Below are 18,662 nucleotides of genomic sequence, written 5' to 3'. Positions count from 1 at the left end.
ACACAGAAAGAGAAAGGCAGCCCGGAGCTCCTTTTTCATCCAGTTCTTCCTTAGTCAACAGTAAGCCCAAGTAGAGAGTGTCGGAAGAAAGCGTGAGTAACAAGAGGTGAAATCAAAGCAGCTGAGTTAGTTTTGTGCCGCATTTCCACTATTCTGGTAAGAAGGAAATACTTATGCATGTATGAGCTATGAAATAGGAGCTGTGAAATTTTGTTGATTCTGCTTATGAGTTTAATCTTCTCATATTTGCATTTAAAATTTGGCCTGGCACAATATAAAAGTAAATGGTAGCTCTTTTTCGCGGCGCCTCGGAGGCGATCAGCTGCTCCAAGATGAGGCTGAATATCTCCTTCCCAGCCACCGGCTGCCGGAAACTCATTGAAGTGGACAATGAACGCAAACTTTGTACTTTTTGTGAGAAGCGGATGGCCACAGAAGTTGCTGCCCATGCTCTGGGTGCAGAATGGAAGGGTTATGTGGTGGGAACGACAAGCGAGGTTTCCCCATGAAGGAGGGTGTCTTGACCCATGGCCGTGTCTGCCTGCTACTGAGTAAGGGGTACTGTTGTAGATCAAGGAGAACTGGGGTAAGAAAGCTCGAATCTGTTAGGGGTTGCATTGTGGGTGCCAATCTGAGCATTCTCAGCTTGGTTATTGTAAAACAAGGAGAGAAGGATATCCCTGCACAGATTGATGCTACGGTACCTTGTTGTCTGGGGCCCCAAAGAGCTAGCAGAATCTGCAAACTTTTCAATCTCTCTAAAGAAGATGATGTCCACTAATATGTTGTAAGAAAGCCCTTAAACAGAGAAAGTAAGTAACCAAGGACCAAAGCACCCAAGATGCAGCAACCTGTGACTCCACGTGTCCTGCAACATAAACACCGGCGTATTGCTTTAAAGAAACAGCGTGCTAAGAAAAGCAAGGAAGGGGCTGCAGAATATGCTAGACTTTTGGCCAAGAGAATGACGGAGGTCAAAGAAAAGCACCAGGAACAGATTGCCAACAGACGCAGGCTGTCCTCTCTGAGAGCTTCTAAGTCTGAATCAAGTCAAAAATAAGATTTTTTTTGAGTGACCAATAAATAAGATCATGTCCGCCCCCAAAAGTTAATGGTAAAATCCATGCTAATAATATGAAATGTTATTTATTTTACTTACAATGACATTAGATAGCAAATAAAAAAGCACCATGACAAGTCAAGAGAGAGATGGCAGAGGAAAGGGAAAGGCTTTATATTTTAGTATCTTTGAGAGCATTTTTCCCTTGCATTTTGACAAAGGGGCCCTGCAAATGAGGCAGCCATCCCTGGCGGGGAGAGAGGGAAGTGTCTTTGAATTTTAGACCTGAGTAGTGGGTGTGAAAAACATCTCAGTGGTCCCCTAGGTAAACCTCTGCTCACCGCCCACCATGAGGACCCGAGGGGCGCCTCAAGGTCACTCAAGGAGGACGTGGATAAACTGAGACTGGTGCCCAGGGTGCCCGGCTCCCTTCCTTCCTAGTCTGGTGTCCTCTCCCTTAATATGTGCTCTGTTCCTGCTGTCAGAATCCCACTGTAGACTTGGACACGAGATTTCTCCTTTACAAGGAAACCGTCCATCAGTGCTTGGCAGATGATGAGTGAAGTGATACATCTCCCGTCTGTGGTGAGGCAAACTTGACCAGCACTTGGTTAAGAGTAATAAGCTGTGTTCAGGGGAAAAATAAAGTGGTCAGTGCTTTAGTCCTCATCTTTCCTGACGTAGCAGCGGTGTTGAATCGCCCGCTCTTGCTTCCAACACTTGTTTCCCTTGGCTTCCGGGACCCAGAGTCCTACCTCGCTGGCTGCTGTCCCTTGGCTTCCGTCGCAGGTTCCTCCCCACCTTCCTGACTCCGTAACAGTGACGTGTTGCAGGGATCCGTTCTTGGGCATTTCTCTCTTTCCATCCATGCCCATTTCTTTAGTGACCTCGTCTAGCCTAATGACTCTCAAAACTACCTATATGCTGATGACACATCCATTTATGTTTCTAGCCCTGATGTCTCCCTGAAATTGTTCTAACTGCTCACACGACCTCTCCACTCTCATGTCCAACAGGAATCACAAGTGCAATATCCAAAACTGAGCTCTTGAATGTCCCCACAGCTCCGAGCTGTGGAGTTAGTCAATGGCAGCTCAATCCCTCCAGGTGCTCAGGTCAAAACCTCAGGGGTGTCCGACACCTCCTTGTCTTTCATATCTCATGTCCAACCCATGGGCAGATCCTAAAGGCTCTGCCTTCAAAACACACCAGAGTCCGGCCATCTCCCATGACCATCGCTGCTTCACCTTGGTCCAAGTCACTGTCATCGTTCATCTGGGTTATCCCAGGAACCTCTGAGCTGGCCCCCATCTCACGTGATCTCCTTGGACCATGTGTCACACTAAGTCACTCCTCTGTTCAGAAACCTCTCCGCGGGTTCTCATCTTACTCTGAAAAACAGCCCAAACCAAACAAACAGCCAAGTGAGCCTCAGAGCCTGAAAGCACCCAGTGCCCGGAGCCATGGGCCTTTCATGTGTCCCCCTTGTCCCCTCGGCCTCTCTGCTCCAGCCCTGTGGTGCCCTTGCTCTTCCCCCAGCTCACTGGGGAGCAGGGACTCTCCTGCTGCAGGCCCTCTGTCCTTGCTGTCCCCTCCCTGGATTGCTCTTTCCTCAGAAATCTGCAAGTCTCCCTCCCTCACCCCCACGGGTCCCTGTCAGATGTCACCCTCCCACGAGGCCTTCCCTGCTCACCTTATTGAACATGGTGACCTGCCACCCTCCCATGCACTTTCCCCATCTCCTGTCCCTGATTTTTATTCCCCGTAGCACTTATCACCATCTAACATGCCATCTAGTTGACCTTATATTCTGTTTACTATCCACTTCCCCCATGGAATGCAATTGCTTATTTGTCTATTTTTGTGTATTTTACTAGAGTGTCTAAGCCTGCTGTGCTGAGGGCTGAGGTCTAGACCACCTCATGGCCAAGAATTTGCCAAGGAATAATGATCCACCTTCTCCCTTGACTGTGCCCCACGAGTTTCTTTGACTTCAGATTCCAGTCTCTCCCTGGAATGTCCTTTGCCTGTTTACCTGGGTTCAAAATCCTGCCATCTTCAAGGTCTGGTTTAAAAGTAACCTCCTCTTGGAAGCCTTCCCTGACCTTCATCTTTCCAGACCTTGATTGAACTTCACTCTTCCAGAAAACTAAGCAAAATGCAGACAGGGGAACCCTCTCTTATAACTGCTCGTGGAGATCTAAATGAACCCACACCAAAGGGCACACTGGTATGTGTTTGGAAGGCAATCCAGTAACTTGGCAAATTAAAATGTGCATTCCCCGGACCCAGCAATCCACTTCAAGGAACTTACCAAAAGACCTTTATTTGTACTTGAGCAAGTGTACAAATATACGTGTGCCAAGAACTTGCAGCACTTTTTTATTGTCAGCAGGGCTTGGTTTAATAAATTTTAGTACTACAGACTTCATGCTGATGAAAAAATGTCAAAATATTGGTCATCTTGAAAAAACCTAAGTGTCAAGTAGTATGCCTCGTATTATCCCATTGCTCTTAAAAAAAGTATGAGGGAAGGATGGAGAGAAGAAAGAGAGGAAGGAAGGGAGGGAGTGGGGGGGGGAATGAAGGAAGGAAGGAAGGGAAGGACGAAGGAAGGGTCGTATGCTACCCTGAGATTTGGTTTGAAAAGTGTGAGAATAAGAAGAAAAATGTGCACGCGGTGAAGATTACCCTTGCAACCCCCTAATATCATCTGTAAGAGAGGGTATAAAGCTCCACCATCTCTCAATGTTTTCATCTAATATTGGAACAAATTTCTGGTGTTTCTATGGAGCAGCAGATGAAGCAATGATTGGGCCACATTTTGGGGCCATGCATAAAAATATGCATTATGTTGTAAAGGCTAGAACGTTCCTCAGTTGGCATCAGTTCCTGGGAATGGGAGGCCCATGCCCTCTTCTTGGGCCTCCTCTGGACCCCATGTCTGTTGAGAAAGGCAGGAGGGCCCTCCTGCCATTGCTCATCTCTGTCTCGTGGCCGTGTGCACCTCCTCTGCACATGCTCAGTACGTGTTTGATGTGACTCCAGCGTGTGCGTGCATGTGGTGTTTGTTTTTTGTCCTCCTTTGCAGTGCTTGAATTTTACACAAGTACACTTTTATAATGAGGAATGAGATAAATGTTTGAAAAATCACCTCACAGGTGCAGAAATACAAAGTACACTCCAAGAGTCTAAATTACTTGTTCTTAAATAAACAATTGTTTAGAAGTGTTAAGAAGAACTTGTGGATGATGAATTGTTAAATTATCTTTTCAATGAAAATGCCAATTGGGTTTGTTCCCCTCCCTCCTTCCTGTCCTCGTTCCTTCCTTCCTTTGTTGTTGTTGTTGTTGTTGCTGTTGTTGTTGGGTGCAGGTATTTCAAGGAGGCAGCGAGTCCCTTGTAGAACTGATGTAAAGGAAGAGACTGAGCCTGGAGTCAGGGCTGCCCACACATGATGGGTGGCACACAAAAATGCTCCAGGTGAGTCTACTTGGGGAGGAGGGCAGGGGAGAGAAAGGAGAAGTTGGCTTCTAGCCTCACACTGTCCCTCTGTCTGCTCCCCAGGATCTGCCACCTGCCCGAGGCCCTAGATTCAGATGCCATTGTCTGTCACCCAGCTCTTGGTGCCCTGTGAGTCTAGGAGCCATGTGACTTCACGGACTTGCCCTTGTATTTGTCACACTCTTAGCACAGCCCTGGCACGTAGTAGACACTTACTAAAAATAGCTGGCATTTATTAAGCTCTTACTATTGTATGCCTGACCTGATTACCTTTTATACTCTCTCAAAAATCCTATGAGGCAGGTATGGAAATCTGTATTTTGCAGATAAGGAAACTGAGTCATAGACAGGTTAAATAATTTCCCCAGGCTTGTAGATCTGGGATGGGAAACTGGGTTCTTAGACTCTAGGGCTAGGCCTTTAACCACCACCTTTCCGCCTCCACAGACTGTGTGTTGAATGAATAACTGAATGATGAGTGGATCAGACTTGCCCTTATAAAGGTCCTGTCAGGAGCTACTTCTCTAACGAAACAGGGGTGGGAATGGTGTGTGCGGGGAGCTTTCTAGCTTGTCATCCTTATGAGCCAGCAGGTTGAGGACGGTTAGGGCTAAAAAATCTTTGGGGGAAGAGAAAAACTGAAAACTCGGTTCCAGAATTCTCTAACAGATCCATTGGTCCCCAGCCTCCAAGTGAGGTTCATGCTACTCTCCCCAGCTCTACAAACTACTTCCGTATTCAGAGCCGTAAACACGAGTTGTATGCAAAGAAGGCAGCAGGGAAAGGAGAAACACTGTGAGAGAACCACCCTCTCTACTTGCAACAGGTGAGGTAACCACTAGAAAGATGGCGGGACTGTTGAAAGTAAAAATAATAACGATAATAATAATGGCAGGCACATTGTTGTTTAATATCCACTCTCCCATTCTTCCAGGGTTAGAGAATTCCTAATTTGTAGTTGTATACGTGGTTGCCCAAAGTCAAGGCAATATTTTCCAGAGTCCTTTCAAATTAGGTGTGGCCATATGACTATATTCTGGCAAGTGAGAATTTAAGTGGAAGCATCATAAGACAAGTTCTGGGAAACTTCCTTAAGGGGGAGCTGACATGCACCTTTCCCCCTTCTTCTTCATCATTTCTTCCTTTCTGCTAGCTGAAAGGCAGATGTGATGGCAGGGACTGGAGCAGCCATCTTGGACCATGAGGCAGGTATAGCAATCTCTGTACTTGCAGATGAGGAAACTGAGGATGGAATGAAGGCAGCAGACTGGAAGGAACTTGAGTTCCTGAGGTCTTCATGGAGTAGAGCCATCATACTAGCTCTGGACTTCACAGCACAGGAAAATTAAAATTTTATCGTATTTAAGGAATATTATTTGAGTCTCTGTTGCTCATACCAATTAATATACATCATTGTGGTTTCTTGGAAATATCTTAGAATTGGTAATAAGACTTGTTTTATGTTCACCTTTGTCTCTAACTTATATGATTCTAAGTTCTCTTGTTCCCAATATAGAAATTAGAATTTAATATATCCCCTTCACATGCAGTGATCTTTATAGTAAAATACATTTCATAAAATGGAGAATAGAGATTTGAGAAGTGGATGCCGAAAAGTTTGAGGGGATATGGTTACACTATTGTATTTTGGCTTTAGGTTATAAGGGGGAAGAGATCTTACTTACTTAATTTAAGCACAAAAGAGAGCTCACTGGTTCACAAAATCCAAGGGAGAATTAAACATTCAAGCTACAGAAAATCCATAGATGAAGCTGGAAACAGGGACCTTCTATGTCTCTCAACCTTACTTCTCTGTATTTTGGATTCAGTCTTTATTGGCTTCTTCCACAGGGCACATTTCACATCTTACAGCTCTAGCCATTGGAAAGGGTGACTCCCCTTCTCCATTCTGTTGTCAGTACTCTCAGGGCAGAGCTCTGATTGGCCCCCCTTGGTTCAGCTGCTCTCCCTGGAGACCAATCAGTCGTTGCCAGGAAGCATGCTGTGCCAAAGAACTGTCCTGCAGAATGTGGGTATGTGAATTTTAAACAATGAGCACATGCCATTTTTGTAATAAGTGGGGAGATGAGTGTTTGGAGTGGTGAGTGTGGGCAGTGGGGAGTGGGAAGGCATGCGGAGAGGGACACAGGTCCTAAACAGGGGGAGCTGACAGCACACCCCTAGGAGACCAATGCAGACATCCAGGAATGGTGAGAACAATTCTATTGGCAACGGAGCAAAGTATAGCGGGCCCAGTGGAAGTCAAGAGACCCACTTTCTAGGCCTGGCACCAAAAAGCTATTTGGCACATCTGCTTGTTCAATGTACACAGTCCCCACATCTGTCAAGCGATGAGCTTAAATTAGCTTGAATTAGCTAAGTTGTCAAAGCTTCTTTAATTTACAGAGGTTCTCGGGACACTGGTCAGCATGCCGAGAGTCTCCCCGATCTCCTTTCCATCCCCTCAAACCACACCACTGTCATGCTCACTGTCACACTCACACACTCACACACACACACACTATCCACACACATCCACACACACCTCCGCTCACATACAAACTCACACCCCCACCCGTAAACACACACTTGCACCGCCATTCACACACTGACAACCCAAACACGCTTAGTCGCTCTCCCACACACACAGGCACACACACATTCAGCGGACCCTGAGTCATTTTGTCTTTCGGCGTTTGCTGGGTTGGATACTTCAGGTACCTCTCAAGTTCTAAATGTCTGTGGTTCTATCCAAATGGGGACCTGTCCGGGGCTCTGAGCCCTAAATTCAAGAAAACAGCAGCAGTGGATACAGAGAGAAGTAATAATTATGAAGGTTCGAACAAACGTCTAAGCCCGTCTACTGTCCCTTCCCATCTGCCACAGCCGGCGGCAGGTGTGTCCTTTCCCTGGTGGTGGACAACAAAGGACAACCTGGGACCCCTGTGGAGCTGCCCTGTTACTACGCAGTATCTTGCGCCTCTGTGAGTCCAGCGATACAGTATCTATCTATCTTTAAATATATGTAGATCAGGAATAAAATTAAGATGTATTGTATCTTTTGGTTTGTAGCAATTTTCTCAATTAACAGTTACCAAAGTAGAGAAACTCTGATGTGTGTGTGAGGTTGGAGAGAAGTCCGGGGATGGCTTTTCCCAGAGCTAAGTTCTGGGTCGGGCGTCTTGTCCCCTGGGGCAGGTGTGTGCTTCCAGCCTGTCTGCTGCTCGGGGCAGGGACGGCCGGGCCATCCTTTGCTGGTCCCTCTGATCCCTCCACACAACACCACGCCCTCTGCCTGGTGAGAAGACAGATTCTGCCAAGCACAAAGCCACGCTGTCTGGAGCTGGCACCTTCCTGCGTGGGAACTCAGAGCCACTCTCAACAGCCCTTTCTTTCTCCCGGCGGCCGGCTGGGTGGTTCCCACATTGGGAACCTGGGTGGGGCCTGGGGAGCTCTTTGGCCTTCCTTGGTCAAGAAGCCAGACCTCGGCCCCTCCCTGGGAATCTGTACAGTGCAGAAGTGGCGAGAGAAAGAGAGCTTTGTGGAGAGTCCCCTCCCATCGGGACACAGGCTAGTTGGCCACGGACCCTGCTGTGCGCAGAGAGAAGTGGCTGCTGTTTTTCCAGGGCCGGCACCCGGTTAGGACGGGGCCCGGTCCCACTTCCAGGGCCCCAGATGGTGTGGGAAAAAGCGGATCTCAACGGCGAGTCTGATGTGGACTCCCTCATGTGGAAAAACCAAACCAAACCCCTCCTTCCTCTCCGAGGAAAGAGAGTCGGCTTAGCAAAACAAATGAGGTTCCTTGGGATTCAGGGGGGGCGAGGATGTTCTTCGGCAAAGGAGGGTCGTGCTTTGAAAAGAGGGGTGCTCTACGAAAGCTGGTAAAGGAGAGAGAAGAAGGGAGGTCCCCACTCATAGGCTGCTGTGTCAGGAATGAAGAGGGAGGTGGCTTCTCCTTCCAGAGAAGGACCCGGCCCCCTGAGTCAAGGGTTGCCTGCCCAACACGGCTGAGTAGGACCCTCCATGGGTCTCTATGCAAAGTGTGGGCCTTTTTGTCATTGCACATGGATGAAATGACCAAGTCTATCTTCCATGTCACAGGCCCAATAAAAGAGATTTCAAGAAGTTCCTTGTGTAGTAGGGAGGGCAGATGAGCCAACGGACAAACACAACACAGCACCATGCCAGAGGAGGGCTGGGAGCCACGGAGTTCCCAGCTGGTGGACTCGCCAGGACTTGGGGCACCAGGGAGGGCTTTCTGGAGGAAGCAATATGTAAGCTGCGAGTTCAGAAAGAGTTGGGATTAATCAGGTGAAGAAGGGGCTGGGGATGGCTGTTCTAGACGGAAGCAATTGCACGTGCAAAGGCTTAGGGGCAGGAGAAAGACGGTGAGTTCTAGCAGTTCAACACGGCTAAAAATTTCACCATGTGTGAGTTGAGGAGAAATGACATGATGCTAGAGACATGAGCCTGGGTCTGACGGTGCAGGATGGTGCCGAGGAATTTGGACTTTCTCCTGGGGGCACAGGGGAGCCCTGGGGAATGCTGAACATGACCGGGTGTGAGCTTTGGCTACGCCACGGCAGCCTGACTCCAAGGGGCTAAGACCACAGGCGGGGAGGCTGTTGCTGAAACCCAGGCAAGAGATGGCGAGGACGTGAGTGTGGGAGGTGTCGGGGAGCACCATGCAGGAGGCGGACGTGGGGAGCAAGGAAGAGGGAGAAGGGGGGTCAAAGGTGATGCCAGATTTCTGGCTTTATAGCGACTGAGATTTTCCAAGCTATGAATGGTGCCCTCACAGCTCTGATGAAGCCAACTCTGCAGCCCCTCTGTCCCTGAGGGACGGTTCTGGAGTCAGGCTCGGGGCGAGGGGGAGGTGACAGGGCAAGGGATGTTCCAGGAAAGATAATGGTCCTGATTAGACTCCACCATGGCTTGCGTGCTTGTCACCTGCCTTCCCCACTAGAATGTTCATGCCATGCAGGGAGGGACTTTGCTTCTGCTGCTGTCTATTGTTGCTGGGGACAATGCCCACCAGTTCTGCCAGTTGCTAGAACAAGGCCTGCCCCACGGGAGACGCACAATAAATATTTGCTGAGTGAAAAAACGATGGTGGTTACAGATACAGGGTTGGGGGATTTACCATGTCAATCAGTGAAGTGGAGTCATTGGGTCCCTTGCATATGTCACAGAAATGTCATAAAGTGGCTCTGGCTTCATCACTGCCTTTTATCAAAGGGTGACCAGGATGGTGGGAGTGACTAGAAGGGAGAGAAGAGGGGTGATGCACAGATAGGTGTGATGATAAGCAAGGACACGCACACACGATGACAACTTCATACCGATGTTCCATTGTCCTCCCCAGCACGGTTATCACCACCGCTAGCTTGGACTGAGACATTCCTGTGCACCGGGAACCAACCTCACAGGTGACTTATACACATCCTTTCACCTAATCGTCACCGGAACCCTATGGATAGACTCTCTGATGATCATGGTAGACTCACGCAGAGACTGACACTCAGAGAGGTAAGGGAGGTGCCCCAGGTCACACAGCTCACATGTGCCAAGCCAGGGACTGAGCTCAGGTCTTTCTGACTCTAAAGCCACTTTCCCTCTATTCTGAGCTCCTGTTTCATGGAGGAAACAAATACATGATTGAAACAGACACTATGGGCAGAGAGAAGGTCCTGATGTCCCAGGAGGTCTCCAGGGTCGTCAGGGGCCAGTGGGGCTGCAGAACCTCTGCTCCAGCCCCAGCCTGGCTGGACAGTCAACAGGAAGTGTCGTCTTGTTGGTTTGTTAATTTGTCATCCACCTGCAAGTTTTGTCATGTTGTTTCCGGACCTGACAAAACACCAAGAGACCCTCACCTAACACGACACTGTTTCATGCTCAGTGTATCCAAAAGCACCCCTGACTCTGAGAGGGGAGAGCCAGGAGCAGGTGCCTGCCATGCTCAATCCTGGAGTCACAGTGCGGCGACTTGGGGGTGTTGTCCAGCTGCCTAGGGCAGGGCGTCTTAGGCTGGAGTGATTCTGGGGCCTCTGGCGTCTGGTGTGCTGGGCTGACGTTGAAGATGCTATAAACAGAGGGCTTCGCGCAACTCCGCACCCCTCCCTGGCCTCAGAGTGGTACATTTCTTCTCTTGCGCTCAAGAACACCCTCTACAGAGATGAGTCCTGCTCTGGGGGAGGCAGGTTGCTACGGAACCTGAAATCAAAGGGGCCACATTTCTGAGTGTTGAGCCAAAAGCCTGCTGAGCTCGGTGAAGGCTGACAGGTTCATTGCCTGCTTATGTTCTTGCGTTCTCAGCGCACACTTGATGAAAACCTCCCTAAGCTAGTGAGTGGGGAGGGGGGAGGTGAGACCACAGACAGGGACCCAGTGACGGGAGCAGAGTGCCACCTGCCCTAGGAGCCCCGTGAGTGGCCAGAAGCAGAATCCGTGGCCAGGTGTCCTGCTGGTTGCTGCCGCATGAGGACCACGGGTGGTTTGTCCACTAGGAGGAAATATCTGTCCTCAAGACATCATTCAGCTGTAATCCAAACTGTCATTGTATGATCAGTTTCCTATGCAGTGGTCCACGGCACTTGTAAGGCCCCAGAATGGACTCTGAGGAGGGAGACCAATACCTGACACGTGCCCCAGGTGACAGCAGCCCGCGACCTTCCCAGCCGCTACCCTTGCTGCGTCTGTAGCATAAGAAATGCTGGTTGCCTTTCCTCAAGCCTCCCACCTCCACAGCACGGGGCGCTGACCTGGAGAGAGGCTCCAGGCGACGTCTGCAGTGCTTGGCCATTAAGGTGCGTCCCGGGGACTGGCAGGCACTCATCGCATCAGGGGAGGACTAGCGTATTTGAAAGGAGCGTGGTAGAGGCAACAGGTCCCAGACAGCTTGGCACCAGCAAGGTTTATCTGGACATTTGTCAGGGAAATGCCAGCGTGTCCTAGGGAGTTTCCCTATCTGCAGAAGCCCGGAGGTGCATGGACAGGCCCTGTGCCAACCCAAAGTCTCAACCTAGCCTCCCCTCCAGACAACAATAATCACAACAGCTCCCGTTTTCAAACAACACCCACCTGCCAGGCCCCATGCGGTGAGCTCTAGACGATCTCATTGCATCCTTGCTCCACGTGTACATCAACCAGACACAGCTGGGGATTATTCCTCCCTTTACAGGTGAGAAAACCAAGCTTAGCGGCTGGTTGATTTGAACTCTAGTTAGTCTGTTTCAAAGCCCAAACTCTTTGAAATTTAATTCAACAACCACCTATTGGACACATACCGTGTGGCAGGCACTGTGCTAGACTCAGGGGATTCAGAGATGAATGACACTGTTCCAGGCCTCAAGGAGCTTGCCAGGAATTCTGACATACCCCTAAAAATGCTACAGCAGAGAGGTGAGCACATGGGGTTAGGGGGGCCTGGAGGAGGGAGGGACTCACTCTTTCTGGGTGATCAATGATGATTTTTTTGAAAAGCAGTGATCCTTCACCTGAATTTTGAACACTAAGTGGGAGCGTGCCAGGGGAAGAGGAACCTTCCAGATGCACTAGTATGTAACACACCTATACTAGGATGTTTACTGCACTGTTGTTCATGGAAGGCTGCAGGGGAGTGTGCGTATCATCCATGCCCATTGGTGGGGGAATGGCAGGATAAATCGTGGCCCAATCCTAGAAAGGAATACTCTGAAAGCATTGTAAGGAATGGATTGGAGTCACACCAAAATGAGGCAAGCTGCAGAAAAGTGTTTTTGTGTGTGTGTGTGTCCACACACACAGATATCCATTGTGTTGATATGAATTCAGAGCAAGGGATTCCCTGCAGAAGACACAGCAGGTCAGAGGGAAGGAGATGTGAATCATGTCTGCGGAATACCAGTGGCTCGGTTCTGGCAGAGTGTCACAAGGAAGCTGAGGCTCCAGAGGGAAGCAGAGGTTTCCAGGGGCTGAAAAGCAGGTGTGGTCGGGGAGCATTTGATTTGGCAATAGGGTAGGCATCTTTAGGGACTGGTCCGAGCTGGGGAGACTGGAGGCTGAGTTCGGACTGAGATTTGGTGTTGTAATAGTCACAGTCCTAGCGAGGGGGTCGACATTGAATTTGGGTCTAGACTGGGAGTCAAGCATTGGGAAGCTGGAGAAATGTGGGCTGGTGGAATCCAGTCACCTGCGGCCCAGTCCAGTCTAGCAGCAGCTCACTGTGGGCTCTCGGAAGCCCCTTTTCTCTGGGTCTTTCCCATCTATTCCCGGTTCTTTCCAAGTGTAGGCTGTCGGATCACGCAGGACACCCTAGCCACATCCAGCAAAATCCTTCAATGATTAGCCCAGGCAGGACAATGTGCTCTAACCACATCTTCATCCCCACTGCCCCACTGAAAATGCTCTTGCTAAGACCCCTCATGTCACCAAAAGACCTTCCCTGTATTCTTACTTCTTCCTTTGGAACCATCTGATTCGGGAGCTGCACACTCTTTTGCAAAACCCTGCCAGGGGTGGGGAACCTGTGGCCTTGGGGCCACATGTGGCCTTCTGGATCCTTGTGGCCTTTGACCAAATCCAAACTTCACAGAACAAATCCTAAATCATTTTAATAAAGCGATTTGTCCTGTGCAGTTTAGATTCGGTTGAGGGGCCTGTTCCCTCTCAGCATGTTCGACAGGACACCTTTCCTGGTTTTTTTTCTCTTTCTTTATCTTTTCTGTGGCTCCTCTTTCTCTATTTGAAATCAAACTGCTGCTATATTCCTTCCACTATTTCAGATGCCTCACGAGGGGCAAGGGGAATCATTCAGTATTTGTCTTCGTGCAACTGACTTATTTCACTTAGTATGATGTCTTCCAGATCCACCCATGTTGTAACAAATGGCAGGATTTCCTTCTTCCTAAAGGCTAACACTCCATTGTGTGCATATATCACATTTCTTCATCCATTCATCTGTCAATGGACATTTGGGTTGATTCACTCCCTTCTCCATGCTCCCACGACCCTTGGCCTCTGCCTGAATGTTCACACTTATTTAATTCTACCTGACAGTACAGTTTGTTTCTTCCTTGTTTGTCTTTCCCACCAGATTGTAAACTCCTTGAGGACAGAGGTCCTGCTCTAATTTTGTCTGTATCCCAGATATTCCAAAGCACCTAGCTCAGTGTGCCTTTCAGGTCAGTATACTTTGTCCCATTCAGGACAGGATCTAGCTGACTCTCATACCACTGCTTGCACAGACTGGCCAACTGGTTTACCTGCTTTGCCCAACAAAGCCTCCTTAGATCCAGGCTGACTCTCTGTCCCAGAAGGCAATCCTGGGTACTCAACTTGCTAATGGGTTTCATCCTTTGGATTCAAATTTTCCTATTTGTTCAAAGTTGTAAATTTCAGTGCCAAGTTACAAGTTCAACTCCATTCACTGTCCTCTCTCTTATGTCCATGGCATATTTCAAAGTCAACATCTAAAGTCAAGAATCAAAGGACTTCCAAACTTGGTTCTTCCTCTCCCTTGAGGTTCCTTCCGTATATCTAGGCCATTGCTAGCATCAAATATCCAAGTTCCAGAAACAGGCTGGGCAAAATATCTCCTTCTGTTCTCCAGAAGAGAAGTTGTGAAGCTCAGCAAAATGAGATTCCTCCCCTTCTCCCCAGGTCTCTGCTTGTTAAATTTTACTCATCCTACAGGGCTCAGCACAATGCAATCTTTTTTGTGTTTCACTTAGCACTTGTTATAACAATCATAATAATCAATGAATGATTGAGCATCTACCGTGTGCCTGGAGTATTTGGATTTGTCCTACTTTCACTTATGTGACCTCTAATCTTCTCAACAGCCATAGTACATGCATGTTGTCCCATTTACCATATGAGACAGCCAAGATTCAGAGAGACTGGGGTGCCCAGACAGTGTGTGACCAGGGTGAGCTGGACCCCAGCATGCCTAACTGGGAAGACTGTTCTTTCTCCATCATCCTGGGCTGTTGCAGCTGCTGACTTGATCCACCACTCTCAATGGCACGTCGCTTATTCAACAAGCATCTATGGAGCACTCTTGTGCACCAGGCACTGTTCCAAGCACTCAGGACACGTTAGTGGAGGAACTAAAGCCTCTGCCTTCGCTGAGGTTATATTTTAGTGGGGGGAGACATACTAAAAATGATAAATAGAGGAAACAAGTTATGAAGTACTAGAAAGTCATAAAAGTATGGAAAAAATAGCAGGGTAAGAGGGTTAGAGAGTCCTGAGGGCAATGGGTGGTGGACAAAATTTCAAATATAGTGGTCAGGAAGCCACGCTGAGATGCAATGTTTGAGAGGAGGGTTGGCAGATTTGATTTACATTTTGCAAAGGGCTTCTGGCTGCTGTCTCGAGAATAAATAGACTGTGCAGGAGAGAGTCGCATGGGATTAAAGAAAGAGTTTGGGGAACACAATCTGCGAAAACAGCATCCCAGGCAGGTGCAAAGGCTCTGGGGAGGGCGCTCGCTTGGCAGGTTCAAGGAACAGCAGAAAGGCTGATGTGGCCTGGTGAAGTGGGGGAGGAGAGGGTACAGGAGGTGAGGTCCCAGCGGTAACAGGGATGTGCGGGGTGTAAAGAAGTGGCTCTCAACCAGGGGCCACTTTGATCCCAGGGGCGATCTGGCAATTTCTGGAGACATTTTTGGTTGTCACCTCTTGGGGGTGGGTGGGATGCTACTGGCATCTAGTGGGTAAAGGCCAGGGGTACTGCTAAACATCCTACAATGCACAGGACACCCCCACCCTTTGAAAGAATTGTCCAGCTCCAAATATCAATTCTGTAGAGATTAAGGAACTGGTGCAGAACCTTATTGACTTTGGCTTTTGCTGTAAGACGGGGTACTTTTTAAGGATCTTGAACAAAGGAATGACATGGTCTGATTTACATTTTGCAAGGAGCCTCTGGCTGCTGTGTTGAGAATAAATAGACTGTACAGAAAGGACCAGGGAGGAATCAGGGAGAGCAGTGCAGATGTGCCCGCAGTAACCCAGGCATTAGATATGGGGTAACTCATCCACCTCTAGGCTGGGAGGTCCTGAAAGCCAGGGGGGAATGGGAATAGCACTACTGAGCACCTAGCGGGTTCTAGGCTTGCATATATATCACCTTTTCAGACCATATCTTATTTTTATTAGCCCCAGCACGCACACTGGAGTTAAGTTGTTTAAGTAGTTTGACACTGCTGAACACAAATATGGCTTGAGCAGAAAGAAGAGAGCATTTCTATTTCACACCTTTTGACCATTCGGTGTTTATTCTGCATGATACTGTATCTGCATTAACAGGGTAGAGGCCTGGCCTGCAGGTAGGCACGTGCCCTTTTACAGGCACACCAAGCAGCCTCTTGGAGAAGCCCAGGTGGAGGTCTCCTGAGGTTCTTGTGTGCTATCGTTTAGCAAATGTGCCCTGGGGAGGTGCCTTGGCGAGGCTGGCTGTGACACATTCCACTAAGAATAAACATTTGCACTGGGCACCTGAAGCCAGGCAGCTGTTGCCACTTTTCCTGGAAGTGTGAAGCCCTTGAAAATATCTGTATTAGGGTCTTTCCTCCAAAGGCTGGAAAGTCATCCATACAAGAGCAGACAAGTAGATGTGAGGGGGTTGCAGGGAGCAGAAGGTCAGCCAATAAAATGCCAGAATGGTGACTCACAGCACCATTGATGAAGTGAGCTTGTCTGTGTCATTCCAGTGGAGTAATTCACAGCCATGTGGATACTGTCACCCTGCTCCGCCTCTGCTGGGGAGAGGACTGGTGCGGGAGGTGCTGTTGATGTGCCGTGTCTCCGTCCTAATTGCCTTCACGTTCCTGGGGCAGGTGACCAGGCTGACCAAGCCCCTCCTCTCCAGGCTTCCACGGTCACACTTGTCATCCCCTCAGCCCTTCCTTATGTCATTTCTTCTGCCCAGAATGCTTGTGCTAGTTTCCATGGGCTGCTGCAGCAACGCACTGCAGACTCGGTGGCTTTAAAGGGCAGAGATTTATTGTTCCACAGTTCTGGAGGCTGGAATTCTGAAATCAAGGTGTTGGCCACACTCTAGTAGGAGCATCCTCTTCCTAGCTTCTGGGGCTTTGCTGGCAATCTATGTCATTCCTTGGTTTGCAGCTGCATCACTCCAGTCTCTGCTCTGTCATCACATGATGTTCTCTCTGTGTCTCTGTTTTCTCATGGCTGTCTTCTTATAAGGACACCAGTCACGTTGGATTAGAGGCCCACCCTACTCCAGTATGACCTCATCTTAACTAATGACATCTGCAATGACCCTATTTCCAAAGGGTCAGAAGTACGAGCATTTGGACCTCAACATATCTTTTTTTGGGTGGAGACACAATTCAACCCATAACAATACCCTTCTCCACCTTTTCCTCATGGCCTGGAAGTATCCAAGCAAGCAAGGCAGCATTGCAGTCAATGGGTGAATTCTTAGGCTCTGCTGTTACTGGGGCCCTCAGTAAATAGGTGAATGCAGATCTCTTCAAATTGTTGTTTTGCTGCCTCGGTGGTCTTTTGGTCAAGTATTATTCATTCCTAAGGGGGACAGCCCCTTCCCCACCTAATGTGACCCTAATGGAGCATGGAATGTGATGGAATCAGAGTGCTACCTGCCCCTGGGCAGCATGATTGGTCCAGGGGTGGGCATATAACCCAAAAGGGACAACCAGAGTTCTTCTATGACATGTTGAAATATGGCATCAGGAGGTGGGTCTCCCTTTCTTTTGAAAACAATTTGGCCTGGCAGAGGCCTTCTTGTCTACCAAATAAAGTGAGCTAATCTAAAGAATGAAGCAAGGACAAGCAGAGCAGAGAGAGGAGAGAGTGACAGCTTCCTGACAGTATCATTTCAGGCCCTGGATCCAGCTGTGCCTGAAGCCTTTGCCCCTGGACCTCTGAGATACAGGAACCAACGAATTTCCCTTTTCTCTTAACTACTTGGAGTTGGGTTTTCTGTTCCTTTCAGTTGAAATGGTTTATTTATGCAGCTGCCTTCCACCATCACGAAGCTCTTCTCCGAAAGAGCAACCACATCCTCCAACATTGCCATTAACGCTAACTCCCCACAACGCAAGGCACTTTACAGCGCACTTTCCTGTATTTAAAGGCACTGAATTATGATTCCCTTGCTGAACCCTGAGCCCTCAAATAGACTCAGCAATTGGAAAAATGCCTTGGACATTTTTTGCATTCATTGCTACTTAACTGTCATTGCTACACATGCACGACAAGGGGTTCATTATGCAATAAAGACAGCTCTAAAGTAGAAGTCAGCAAATGTAGGTTCAACTTGCAGCTCTTCCAATTACTAGCTGTGTGACTGTGAAAAAGTTACTTGGTTTTTATGGGCCTCAGTTTTTGCATCTGTGCAATAGGCACACTCGTTCCTGCTCTACCTACTTTTCAAGATTGTTAAGAGAATGAAATGAGATAAAGTAGGAATCAGCAAACTATGGCTGATGGGCCAAATATGGCCCACTGACTTTTTTTATAAATAAAGTTTTATTGGAACACAGCCACACCCTGTTGTTTACATATCGTCTGCCACTGCTTTTACACTACAATGGTGGGGTTTAGGAGTTGCAACAGAGACTTTACAGCCAGCAAGCAGCAAACTAACACCATGTCACCGGGATTTCCTTGTTCTATTTACTATCTGGACTTCACAGAAGAACTTTGCCAACCTCTGTTCTAAAGTACTGTACAAACACGAGGCATGATTTCTGTTGACAGCAGGGTTTCCTCATGTGATTCCTATGTCCCCACCTGTAAAGCTCCTGAGGGAGTTTTTCTAAGATAATAAAAACCAGTATCAGCAAGGTGAATGATGAACACAGGAAAAAAACTTCCTGGAGGGCACTTTTCAAATGCCTTAGAAATATAGTCATGCACCGCAAAAATGATGTTTTAGTCAACAATGAACTGCATACACGACAGTGGTCCCATAAGATTATAATGGAGCTTCCCCATACAAGTGTACTATTTCTTATCTTTGATACTGTATCCTAAATGTACCTTTTCAATGTTTAGATAAGTTTAGATACACAAATACTTACCATCGTGTTACAGTTGCCTACAGTATTCAGGACAGTAACATGCTG

The 18,662-nt window shown here is 48.3% G+C and overlaps 1 protein-coding gene and 1 pseudogene across 1 annotated transcript in view; one reads left to right on the top strand and one right to left on the bottom strand.

Moving 5' to 3' along the window:
- Positions 1-18,662, bottom strand: part of SYN3 (synapsin III) — a 409,534-nt gene that overhangs the window by 112,008 nt on the left and 278,864 nt on the right. The window lies entirely within an intron of this gene.
- LOC123639327 lies at positions 333-1,060 on the top strand (annotated as a pseudogene).

Source organism: Lemur catta, chromosome 6 (assembly GCF_020740605.2).
Source record: "Lemur catta isolate mLemCat1 chromosome 6, mLemCat1.pri, whole genome shotgun sequence".
Taxonomy (NCBI): Eukaryota; Metazoa; Chordata; class Mammalia; order Primates; family Lemuridae; genus Lemur; species Lemur catta.
This window is presented reverse-complemented; position numbering and strand designations above follow the sequence as displayed.